Raw genomic sequence first — 13,874 nt, 5'->3', positions numbered from 1 at the left:
GACATTTTTCACGTTGCTTTAGTTCCGATGGCAATAAAATTGCTTATGTTAAAAATTAAAAATTATGGAGTTGCCCATGGAGTTAGCCCAGCAGTGGAATGTTTCTTAACTTTGTAGTATTTAATGTTTTGCAAAATAAAAAGTACAAAAGTCTCTAGCGAAATCAAACGGGGCCCACTTAAGAGGGTATAAAATGAAAGTATACTTTGAAATTATTATAAACATTTTGTTGAAATGTAATGGTGACTCTATTCGGTTACTATAAAAAGAAACAAAATATTTATAGAAAAATAGCGGTTCATGTAACCATTTCCAGATTAATCAAAAATCACCTCAACCTAATGAGTATTAGGTTTATTTGGTTTGGTAAGGTTTTATTATGACGTGAAGATACAATCAAACATACTCAAAGCTTTCCATATCCTCCCGTACGTCATATTACGTATTCGACGACTAAGGGACACACAGCTTAAGCAGCTGATAGACAACAATAGCATTCCCAAGGAGGGGTGTCGTCAGGCAGGCGGTTGTGAAATCACAGCCGAATATTCAAAATTTTAAGGTATTTTTTACGCTTCTTCTTTGCGTGTCGATGGCAAATCTACAACGCTCTATTGGGTGCTAAATATATTCTGGCCAGAACCGAGCCACTTCGATGGCTTCATCGGAAGGAGTGCAGATGTTTGGATACTCGGGACAGACGAGAAGATGAGCCATCGATTTTGGGGAGAAGCCACAATATTACTCTGACCCCGGCCTCGCGGCTTCACAACCACGAATGCAACCATGCAGAGATGAGAAATAGATGATACTCAAACAAAGCTTTGATACTAAAAGATTTTTGACGACCTCGGTGGCGAAGTGGTAAAGTGCTTGCCTCTGAACCGAGAGGTCCCGGGTTCGATCCCCGGTCGGGTCATGATGGAAAATGATCTTTTTCTGATTGGCCCGGGTCTTGGATGTTTATCTATATATGTATTTGTTATAAAATATAGTATCGTTGAGTTAGTATCCCGTAACACAAGTCTCGAACTTACTTTGGGGCTAGCTCAATCTGTGTGATTTGTCCTAATATATTATTATTTATTTTATTATTTATTATTAAAGATTAAATATTTCTAAAATGTATTTGTTTTTAACTATTGCAGTTGCTATAATGCAATTATTTAGAACAATACAGCTTTCTCTCCAAGATTGTTACCGAAAATAAATCGATGTAGATTTATAACATTGACTGCACAGTTGAATGGGGGTTCGCTAAATCACGCCGACTGGCATTGTTAAAAGCATAAACGCTGCCCGTATGCGCGTGAGAGTAAATATTAGCTCTTTTGATCCTTACTACATCTTTTCACATATTATAAAACTAAATCCTCTGCCGCTTGACGCTAACATCAAATGATAAATATTAATGCTACCAAAAAGGCCTATCCATGAATCCATCATCAATGAATGCTATTGCTTAAATTATCTTAAAAATCTAATGTTAATATGCATTTTACAATCACCTGCACAGAGACTGTAAGGTGATAAAAGAATGATAAAAATATAAGAATTTACACGCCCAAACTCCATGCTAATAAGAAATGCAGAAGTCTGTCTACGCTTTCATGGCCAAACCGCCAGGCCGATATTGATGAAATTTTGATTACACATAGTTTATGACCCAAAGGCAAACATAGGCTGCAGCGGGAGGAGCTACGGGCAATGTAATGTAAATTGTGTGATGGACAATATAATGTATGTAACAACTGATGTGACCACATTTATGCAAATAAATTATTGAGTACTAGATGTTGCCCGGGGGTTCACTCCCGTGGAAATTTTGTGATAAAATATAGCCTTTAGCAATCTTGGATAATGTACCTTTGTAATGGTGTAAAAATGTTTGAAATCAGTTCGGAAGTTTCGGAGATTACCCACCTCAAACATACAAACTCACAAACGCTTACCTCTTTATAATAATATTATTAGCTAGTAAAGAATATTCTAGACTCTGAGCTCTATTAACTCATGTTACACAAAACGGCATTGAGCGCTACACTCGCTTTAAATTAACTAGATCTAATGTACAATCAACAGCATTTCAACCTACTCAAATATTGCAGAAACGCCGCTATTACCACCCCATAGAGATCCATGTTGTATAACTTAAGGAGTTTACTGTACTTTCTGATCGATTCAGATAAAATGGTTGGATCAACTAGTATCAATTATTTCCTTTCTAAGTAGTTTTGTATTGTAAGGGATGAAGGCTAATTAATTAAATGATCGTTTTTGTTCTTCTTACTGTTGAATTAACGAAACGGAAATGTTTAAATAATTTAACTTTTATATATCCATAGATCATCAGAAAAGAATGGTTACTACCTACATATATATGCATTTAATAGATGTATTTTATACTTAGTTTTAACGCGTTCATTTCGTACGTCCGGTAATAACTTATCTATATCTCGGGTTCTAAGCAAAGTATCGCGATGAAACCTATACCAAATTTTAAGTTAGACCATCCTCTATACAACTATGGAAACTATATCAAATTCTATTTAGGTTTTCACTTGATGCGCGGACAAACATATATGCTAATCTGCTCCTTCATAGTCGTATTCCTCATGACTGAGGGTCGTGGTCATTACATGAAATGAAACACACGTAACAACTTTCTTGGCATTATTAATGGAGTGGTTTGCCATTGCCTTCTCCATTTCACACACAAGTTAATAATCAACAAGTGTGCAGGTTTCCTCACGATGTTTTTCCTTCGCCGGAGGCAAGTGGTGGTCGATGAAAACTACAATACTTGAGTCAGATTGATATACAAACCTGGGACCTTTCAATCCTTAGGCGGGGTCTTAACCATTACATACTGATAGATAGACAAAACAATGTGTTTGGCTTCTAAGTCACATATACTCAATAATTATTTTTCTTTAATAATCTAATCTAATTTTGTTATTATGTATAATTATAATTTATAATTAATTATAACTTTTCTTAGTTGACGTCCTTAAAGGTAAAAGGCTGCGATGAAGTTTGTTGCGCCAATTGTTCACCTGCGAAAGTCGCCGGTAGACTTAGTTTTAAGCAAATTTTTGACGTCAATAAATGACAAGTACATCATCCTATGTTGAATTAAGAATTTTGCATTTGCACTATCTGATCCAGTATATTTCTGGGTTAATGACGCACCACGCGATGTTTTCTAGCAAATTATATCAGTCCTAACTCACGCTATTAAAGTTTTAAATTTCAAGCGTTGTTCTACTTTAAAATGTACCTACTTAAAATTGTTACAATTTTACTTATTTAAAATTGTTACAATTTTAAGTACATTTGTTATTTGGGGGTTGATTTAAAAAAGTAATCTTGGTTTTTTAAAAAAATAGCCTATGTTTGAATCTTTAACTAGATGCAATACCAAACTTCAGTCCAGCGGTTTAGCCCTGAAAGCGGAACACTCAGACAGATGCAGACTTTCGCATTTATAATATTAATATCCATATTTGTTTTATCCAGATATAGGTCGGTGTTTTAAAATAATATAGTCACACAATTAAGAAAACAAATGAATATATTTTCTCCTCAATTAGGTACCAACTTTGTTTTTCAACAAAATTCATGAAGTGTCCGATTCTTTTCAAACAACTCTTATTTATTTGTTCTTTTACGTTCGTTACACTCTGAATATTCAAATGTCGTCACTTTCATTCATATAATTCACTTTTATAAATAACTTCTTGGCACTTCTATTTTGGTATTAGCTTTTGCCTGGTGCCTGGAGTGTGTTTTTTCATATCCACAGTTGTTAATACGAAACCACAGGCTCCAGGCACCAGACAAAATCATCAACATCTATATATAATTAGTAGCACCATGTCAATAGGAACGACGTCAAAATCAAATTTCGTAAAAAAATTGCCAGCCGTTTGAGCGCGAAGAAAAACAAACACACAAACTTTCGCCTTTATATTGATTTGTTTTATTAATACACATGGTGCTACTAATTATTATGGATGCGAAACTTTGTCAGGATGCATGTCTGTTACTCTTTAACTCAAAGTATATTGGACGGATTGTTATATAATCTGGTACACGGGTAGAATACAATCTGGATCTTATATAGGTTGCATTTTATCCCAAAATTCGTAGCTAGTTGTAACGCCACGCATTATGATCTCTTTAGTCATATCGCGTGCGCGCTGGCATGTTTTTTATTTCTTTCATTCTAAATTCAAAATTTTAAATTATTGTTCTTAAATTATTGATATTTTGAAATCACATTTTGACTCATTCATTACCATAACGATATCGGCACGTACCACAGTACGGTGTAATAATAATAAAATATATATAATATCTTAAATTATTTATAGACCCTTGAAGGGTCTGTATTTTACTTATCAATTATACTATTATACAACTTTAAAGCAACTGTCTGCCTTTGCCTATTTCTACTCCGACCTACCCTGAGATTACCCTACCACCTAACATAGTTGTTATTATAAAGGCGAAAGATTGTATGTTTGTTTTCCTTCGCGCTCAAACGCTGATTATTTTTTACGAAATTTGATATGGACGTAGCTGACTGACACGTTGGATTAACACATACATACTTTTTATATCGAAAGTACAGTCAATAGAACATCAACCTACCCAAATTCATTGCAAAATCGAATATTACCGCGCCATAGAGGTTCATGAAGGGTAACATGATGTGCTGTTGACTGTTGTCAACGACTTTATGCAGCAGTGATTATACGATTTTGTCAATAATTGTCATAGCGTCGCATTATAAAGTAGATGGCGCTACTGTGCACAAAACGTAGGTAATTTTTTAAAATAATTACGCGAGTATCGCCGCGTGTTGCAGCTAGTGCAAAGATATAGATGTATCGTGTCCACGATACTTCATTGTTTCTCTCTTATTCATCGAGTGCATTCATATTCAGACCTTGATTCTCACGCATTGGAAGTTCGCATCATCAGTTTACTCCAACTTCGATTGCTTGAGAATCGGCCCCCTGGTGTCTTTCACGATTATAAAGCGTGCGAGCCCAGGGCCCATTTCCTAACAGATTATTTAAAGAAGTTTCCCATACCACATTGAATAGGTTGTGTTATAAGCAAAATTTTCTATTTATTGGTCGTTGACTGATTTCCCTCCGGACGTCGTTGCGAGCATGCTGCCCTGGTTTGCAACGAAATCTTTTAAAAAAAAACTGTGAATTAATAAAGGGCATAATTTCAGATTAAGTGTAATAAGTTACCTTGATTCTTACGTTACTTGAAGCACTTTGTTTATGTAAATAAATAAATAAATATATTAGGACAAATCACACAAATTGAGCTAGCCCCAAAGTAAGTTCGAGACTTGTGTTATGAGATACTAACTCAACGATATTATATTTTATATAATATAATACATATATAGATAAACATCCAAGACCCGGGCCAATCAGAAAAAGATCATTTTCCATCATGACCCGACCGGGGATCGAACCCGGGACCTCTCGGTTCAGTGACAAGAATCTTACCACTGCGCCACCGAGGTCGTCAGGTTATGTAATATAATATATTGTTTATGTATGTGTAAGGATAATGAATTATCATGGTAGTTGTTCTTCGGGACACAGCTAGAGATACTCCCTCTCTCTTTCTCATTCTCTCTCTCATTTGAGTGCATTCTCAGTTTCTTTCCCAGCTACAAAGTCTCGGAACCCTAATTGACTAAATTTTTCCTCTCAACTTTAAAAATATATATGTAACAAAAAATACATAGCTAGTTTAACACCGGCTTTCAGACTAGGGAAAGCCTATCTTGGGAACCCGGAGCACCGTTTCTATAACGGCTTTTTCTATTAATAAACAATAAATAAATATGCATCTTTCTAGCACGGTTAAATTCCTTGTTATTACTATCAGGTAGTACACAGTCAACCTACCCAAATTCATTGCAAACTCGCTTCTATTACCGCGCCTTAGAGGTTAATGAAGGGTAACTTGATGTGCTGTTAACTGTACAATCATATAAGGAATTTAATTCCAGTCCAGCATTGCATTCCAATATTGAGAAGTATGCACGTGTGCCTCTCTTTTGGTCGCGGCCGTCCAGGTAATAAGTTATTATGGATCGTAATAATGACGTCGGAAAAATTCGAAAATATTTTAGCAGTTTGTGTATTGTTTCTGTTTGTCTATCTGTTAGTCAGTCTGCCTGTTCTGTTCTTTAATGAAATTTGGTATGTATGCATATAGTTAAAGTTCCCCGTTCGAACATACTTTTTTTTTTCAAAAATCAAACTCTGAATGACTATGAGGGGATGAAATTTTGTATGAAAATCGTGTCTGTTCCGCTTTCAAAGAATAAATCACGTAGGCGACACCGCAGGCAAAAGCTAAGTTAGTTCTAAATAATAATTTATTGTATTCCCACAGTGTGAGACCCGCGTGTGACATCTAACAGAGCGTTATTCCAGGCGCAATTAAAATCATTTGTGTGCCTTTGTGTCTCTTGTTTGTTACAATTCCTATTCTACTGTGAAATTGCATGTTAATTTCTGTAACTAGGACGTCACTTATTACGTTGTAGAATGTATGGTATTATAGTAATTACGTGGTTACCAACGATAATTTTTCTAATATTATAAATTTGTGAGGATGTATATTTACTACTCTTTCACGCAAAATTTACTGAGCGGATTATTATGAAATTTGGCACACGGGTAAATATAAACACACAAGAGTACTTTTTATCCCAAAATTCCCACGGGAGCGAAGCCCCGGGGCGCAGCTAGTATAAGATATATTTGTTATTAATCAATGAACACCAGCTTTTAATACACACCTTAGGAAGTTTTGATGACATTTAGTTAGAAAAAAATGTATAGAAGAATACATAAACAATTATTGTACAAAAATCCATGATTACACTAAGAACAGGTTACTTTTTATTATAATTTTCAATAGGTACAGTTATTACTTATCCAGGCGGAAAAGAAAAAAAAATTAGTATTAGTACCTACATAATGGAATATTTCTCAGATTAACCAATATTATACAATCTCATACCCCATTCTAGTCTATAATGAAATTTGTAAACGTTTTAATAAACGCAAAATATTCCCGTCATAAAATATTTTAATTAAACCTCTTCCAATTACAATTTCGTTGCGCCGTAAAAATGCGGTTTGGTCTGGTAATAATTGCATCCTACAGCAATGTACAATAAGCATTTAATACTGAAGTTATAAGGAATAGTAATGGCCTATGGGAGGAAATTGCGGCCTTTGACCCCTCAACCATTACTTTAATGGGCATAGTACGTAAATCGTTATGTTCAATTGAAGAGATTTACGACTTGTCTATTTCTATATATATATTGAAGGAGAAGTATCTCCAAAATTTGGCTATTCTGTTGATCGCTATTTGTTGGAAATTATAGAACATATATATTTTGACGTATATGGTGCCATTTTCTGAAAAAGGGGTTCAATAAGTAATCATTCTAATTGAACCCCTTTTTCATAAAACGGTTGAGATTTTAATGTTTCAAAATTTTGAGGCCAGTGCGATCAATATAATATACCTAATGCCAGAGCAATTAGTAATTCTTATTTAAGTAGTATATAAATTTTCATATATTGTCCCAGATATATTGCATTACTAGCTTCTGGCCGCGGCTTTGTCCGCGCAGATTTCTCTGTGAAAGACATGATTTTCATACAAATTTCACTCCCCATAGATTTTTCAAAAAAAAGTAGCCTATAACTGAACGGAGGTCATTCACTATATGCTTACCGAATTTCATCAAAATCGGTCCAGCGTTTCAGCCGTGAAAGCGACAACAGACAGACAGACTTTCGCATTTATATATTAGTATGGTTACACTGCATGAAATAATATTTAATCTGTAATTAATGTGTGCGGAAATGAATCAGTATTAGTATCAGTATAAAAGTACTTACGTTTGTATTAGTTTTTATTGTATAATGTATACCCAGGTGAGGGTTATAGTGTGATCAATCACTCACACAGGTGCAGAACCGTACTCAAATGAACTAGGCTCTAGTTGATTGATATTGGTATTGGAATCAAATTGGATTGCCTGTTGAAACTACTGGACGGCGGGTGTTTTTTGTTTAAAGATTCACGGGTGAGAAATAGAAAACGTTTATGTAAAATGCCTTTTTGACTTTGAAATAACTATTATTATAAAGAGCTTATTATTATTAAGAGAGTGTATATTTAAAGCGGGTAATCTCCGAAACTACCGAACCGATTTCAAAAATTCTTTCACTATTAGAAAGATACATATTCCAAGATTGCTATAGGCTATATTTTATCACCAAATTCCCACGGGATCGAAGCCCTGGGCAACATCTAATATCTATTTTGCTCGTCGAATAAAATAGACATAGTATCTCATTAAGTGAATATGTATTTTATATTTGGAAAGTAAATTACTTTAAAGCTAAAGTTAAATTATCGGAAACCGTGTTGACGAAACTAGATAAATTAATTAAGGATTGATTGCACCAGTCACTTTGACGTTGACTTTAACCTGCGTGTCACCACGTGATGTTTAGACATAAATGGCGTACTTTTTTTTCTACACGGGTTAAAGTGAACGGCAAAGTTCAATGGTGTATAACCTATTCTAAAGAACAAAACTATTTAAGTACCTACATTAAATGACTTGTGGATCCTATATTATTACGAGAAATATGTTTAAGTCACAACTTAACCTTTGATTATGTTTTGAAGAAATATATTTTAACAAATTACACAGATTGAGATAACCCCAAAGTAAGCTCGAGACTTGTGTTATGGGATACTAACTCAACGATAATATATTTTATAACATATACATATATAGATAAACATACAAGACTCGGGACAATCAAAAAAAGATCATTTTCCATCATGACCCGACCGGGGATCGAACCCGGAACCTCTCGGTTCAGAGGCAAGCAAGGCAAGGACTTCAATTAAATAGAAGAACTGTCTCGGTCATAAGGTTTGTTTTAATCTCAGATTCTAAGCAAACGGAAAAATCGCTCAAATACATTTTTTTAACATTTATGAAAAATCCAAGATTAATAAAACCTATAGTGTAGTTAAATGGAAGTTTACGTTCTACATTTCCTAATCGTTATTGCGCTGCTATAGTTAAAGCCTAACCATTAAAGTGAGTGCATGCAGTACCAGCAATTTAAGCCTTAGCGATTGCTATCTTAACGCTTCCAAACTGTTTTACCCGCATTCAATTAATTTCTAGCAATGCTATTGTAATGCAATTTTGATTGCAGTCGGTTCAGCCATAGTTGATTGCATTGACGACCTCCATGGCTTAATAGTCATCATGCCGGACTACTGGGAGGGTCCCGTATTCGATCCCTGGTCGGGTCAACATGGAAAATGAACTTTTCAGATTGGCCTGAGTCTTGGATGTTCATTATGTATCCTTACATATTATAAAACAAAGTCCTTCACCATGTCTCTCTGTCGGTCTGTTCACGATAAACTCAAAAACGACTGCACGGATTTTCATGCGGTTTCTACCAATAGATAGTGTGACTACACGGGAAGGTTTTGGTGTAAAATTTATTATGTTTTTACCCGAGAAAAGCCGGGGCGGGCAGCTAGTATGTTATAAAATATAGTATCATTTGCCTTAGTATCCCATAACATAAGTCTCGAACTTACTTTGAAGCCAACTCGATCTGTGTGATGTATATACATAGTACTTATTTATATATATATGGTGGCTCGGTCGTCATGATTTACGATCGAAAAGGGTCACGTTCGATTGTTTTGTCTGTCGAAGCACATTGCCCAGTTTCTTCGTGAGCCATGTCTGTGCCAGTACAAAGAAAATAATATGTCCGACTGCCGGACGTGACCAGTCCCATTGCCTCGTTGTCCTCCGTTGCGTTGACGTCGTCGTAGGATGAACGCTGTACGACGCGGATTTTGTAAGTCAATATTATGGAAAACCATTGAGCAAAAGCGACTGTAGATCGACCGGAATTAACTTATCATTTAATGATTATAAATCAACTTATACCTGCTTCCGATGAAAGAAAATATTGTATGGAAACTTGCACATAGGTTGACTGTTAAGGTCTGCTTGTATGTCCAGAGACATTTATTTATTTATTTTCTTTTTGGAAAAAGAACAGCTAATTACATATGTAGTACAAAATAACAAAAGAAATTTGGCGAATTACAAGTTTTCACTGATAAATAGTTATCTATATTAACATAAAGATTACGTCGGTAAAAAATAATAACATATTTATTTAGTACACTGAATAATAAAGCGATATGTCTTATTAATTTTACATATGAAAACTATCGCTCAAAAAGGATAAAATGTTTCAACATTCACTCGAAAAGAATAAATTTTTAAATAACTGCGTCCTAAAAGATAAAAATCGACAATAAAACAGTAGAACACAAAAGCCAACTTTGAGCATTTCGGGACCTGTTTAGGTCTGCGTAACAAATAATTGGCTGAAATTCGCACAATTGCCGTACTATAAAATTACAAAATAATGAGTAAACAGAAGAATAACGGCTGTTTCTTGTTGAATTTGAGCATCTTAACTGAAAATGGAAGGAAAGTGTAAATTGTATTGAGGCGATATTATAAAACAATTCTAAATATATTATGCCAGCTCCACGGTATCGCCGAACTCAGACACATGCCGACGCGAATTCGTGAACATTGCGTAATTAGTATGAGTGATTTTTATGCCACAATGAAAAACTAGCAATGTGTAACGAATCCGCCAAAGTAAGGCAAACTGTTTGGTGACAGTGTGGAGCATTTTATTTATTGCTCAAATGACCAAATACAGTGAGCATTTCATGGCACTATTGCACTATATTATTCTCTCTTATATTAGAGACTTGTCATCATAATTTGATCCTTGAGTTTTGGTACAAGAAAGAAGCCGCTCTCTCACATCTACGCAAGTTCCTGATTGCTGTGACGCCGCGTAGCTTGGTGTGAGCGTAAATATAACCTTAAAATATTTAAGATTGGGCCGTGGTTTTACCGCCGCCTGGCTGACGTCAACCCTTGATGGGAATGCTATTGTTGCCTATCAGTTGCCTTGGCTATGACTCTCTTAGTACCATGTACGACATCCACGCTAATATGAAGTGAAAGTGAATTCTAGGGCAGAATTACATGCCACAAAATTTTAAGTGCCACATCTGTGGGTAACTTTAATTTGTAATACGGTAGCGTCGGCACGTACGATCGAGCGGGTCACTGCTCGACCCTCGTCACATTGATTGTGGGGTCTATTGTGACCACCTGGGAGGCGCAGGGTTAAGATAATCGTGTTTGTCAACTATGCAGCTCCTATACAAATCGTTTATATGTTTTCATTAAAGAATTATGTACGTATCGGTTCTTTTGCAATCAAGTGTCAACGATATATAGCTTTCCGTTTTGATTATTGAAATATATATTTTGTGAAAATCTTGTTATCATAATGTTTTTGGAATAGTAGTGAAATACTTTAATATTATCATATTTAGACTGACACTGAGACAGGAAACCAAATACTTGCTAAAAAGAAAAATTATGAAACAGAAAACTGGTGACTGACTAGCAAATGTAAGCTAGAATAAAGTAAAATTTAATAGAATCACGATTCTAACCCACATTTAGGCGACCGAGAAGAAGATGAAGATATCGACGAAACAAAATAAGACAATTTGTCAGCAACATTAAACGAAAACGTCACAGAAAGAGCACAATTAGGTGGTAATAAGCGAGACGGGTTGGCCAATTAACTGACTGAACACACCAACTGCCAACCATTAATCATTACTGTTGCTTGAATTACCTAAATTATCTGTGGCGTGTTATTCCGCCCCAGAATACGACCACGCTGTAACCTAATATGAATATGTTGCAAGACAAACGAACGCATAGCCTTATAAATTGTTAGGCATTAACAGCATCACAAAAGGAGGGATTGACGTCAGTTAGTGGCAGCTAATAATATATTGGTGCACTAAAGGTCAACCAGTGCGCAGGTTATCATATATATTTTTCTCTTCGTCGGAGGCAAATGTCGCCCTTTGAATGTACGGACATCACAACGATGTGATAGATATAAATAAAAATAATCTTAGTGTTACTAAATGTCGTAAATCGGTGTGACTTGGATCGGTTGAGTGAAAGTAACGTGAGTAAGAGAGTACAAACTCGTATGGCACGAGTAGGATTCGATCCTGGGACCTTTTGATTACGGGTGGATGTCTTGATTATTGGACCACCACCACTATCAATTTAATGCAATAGAAACATCAGAAACTACTTGATTCGCGCTCCGCTAACCGGAACCCCCAATTATTCGAATGGAAGCACGTAACTTTCAACCATTAATCATACATTGTTGGGCCAGTCTCAAGGTTTAAAAGATTGCCTGAATCATTTCCAAGTATTTTAGTTGCGAATTCGAAAAGTTCGGAAGTGTTTTTCACAGATTTCGTGACTCATTTTTCATTCGTTCATCTGAACGAAATAATATATTGGTACTTTTCTGCCTGTGGTGGTAAAAACTTCTTGAAAATAATGTAGCCTGTGGTGGTAAAAACTTCTTGAAAATAAAAGTCTTGAAAATAATATATATCGATACGAATCAACTAGTTATGCCATGACGTAAATATATTGCAGTCAACTTTGACGTTAACTTTAACCTACGCAGAATAAACGAAAAGATGTTTCTTCATGTTTTAAAAGTAACTGTCTCCTGGATAGACTGAGTTTGTGGAATGAGCTCATATCATAGTTTTCTTTAGAGACTACAACGTGGTGTTCTTCATAAAGGGTGTGAAAGGATTCATTCATTCAGAGCTGGTTGGTGTTGCAGGCGTTAATAAGTTCCAGTGACCACTTACCATCAGGTGGACCGCATTTGCTTGTTCAGTACTATAAAAAAAGACTGCCTTAAACGGAAGCAATTGGTACATAAAAGTTCTTAAAACTATGGAAAAATAGTAAACGTTAATCATTAATTTGAACTAAGTACAGCTTTAATCACAATTTGTAAATTGTTATTGAATAAATAAATGACAAATGACAATAAATCAAATCATTTATTCAGAAATTAGGCCTTCACAGGCGTCTATCAAGTCATATTCTAAATTAAATGATATTTACCAAAGCTATAAACTACTAAGATTTCGGAACGACCACTGCTGAGAAGAAATGCCGAAAGAAACTCATTCAAACAGTTGGTGTTGGTCTTTATTATGCCAGAAGGGCTTACCATTTTCAAATATAAAATTATGTATATTTTTTTATCAGTAATATAACAATGTAAGTACACAATAAAATACATGGTCAAAAGGTATATTGAAACATATTATGATTGTGATCAAGTGCTGATGAAAGGAAAAAAAAAACATATATATATTATATATGTATAATTAAGTGGATTTAGTGGTAGTTCAGCTCAAGGCGAAAACTGTGGAAGTTATAACGGGGTGCAGGAAGTCGGTAATTAAAAAGTTTAAAGTTTCATTATCTTAATCAAAGGATGCGATTCGTGTTTTACGACAGCTGCTTGTGAATTTACGATTCTGGGTCACGCTCGAAGTCTCCTCGGAGTCCTAACTTGCTAATATTACTAATGAGAAAGTCGGTTTATTGCGCTGCTCTGATTACGCCATAACTTATAAATCAATTAGTAAGTATAATTTTGATATACATACAGTACCTATATATTACGTCTTTGTGTCTTGCGGGGTAGACACTGTGATGATGTTTATAACACAACAAACATTTGCTGGCGGCTTCGACCGCGTTAATTACAGAACAGTTATTTTTCCGGGATGAATGGTTC

The 13,874-nt window shown here is 35.2% G+C and overlaps 1 long non-coding RNA gene across 1 annotated transcript; it reads left to right on the top strand.

The window, feature by feature from the left end:
• The first annotated feature begins 8,026 nt into the window (after window positions 1-8,026).
• Window positions 8,027-10,868, top strand: LOC128677527 (uncharacterized). The gene is made up of 2 exons (XR_008405539.1): window positions 8,027-8,155; window positions 9,830-10,868. It is a non-coding gene; the product is annotated as an uncharacterized LOC128677527 (long non-coding RNA).
• Window positions 10,869-13,874: the final 3,006 nt, after the last annotated feature.

The sequence above is a fragment of the Plodia interpunctella genome, chromosome 2, assembly GCF_027563975.2.
Source record: "Plodia interpunctella isolate USDA-ARS_2022_Savannah chromosome 2, ilPloInte3.2, whole genome shotgun sequence".
Classification (NCBI taxonomy): domain Eukaryota; kingdom Metazoa; phylum Arthropoda; class Insecta; order Lepidoptera; family Pyralidae; genus Plodia; species Plodia interpunctella.
Note: the sequence above shows the minus strand (reverse complement) of the source record. Positions and strands in the feature narration are given on the sequence as shown.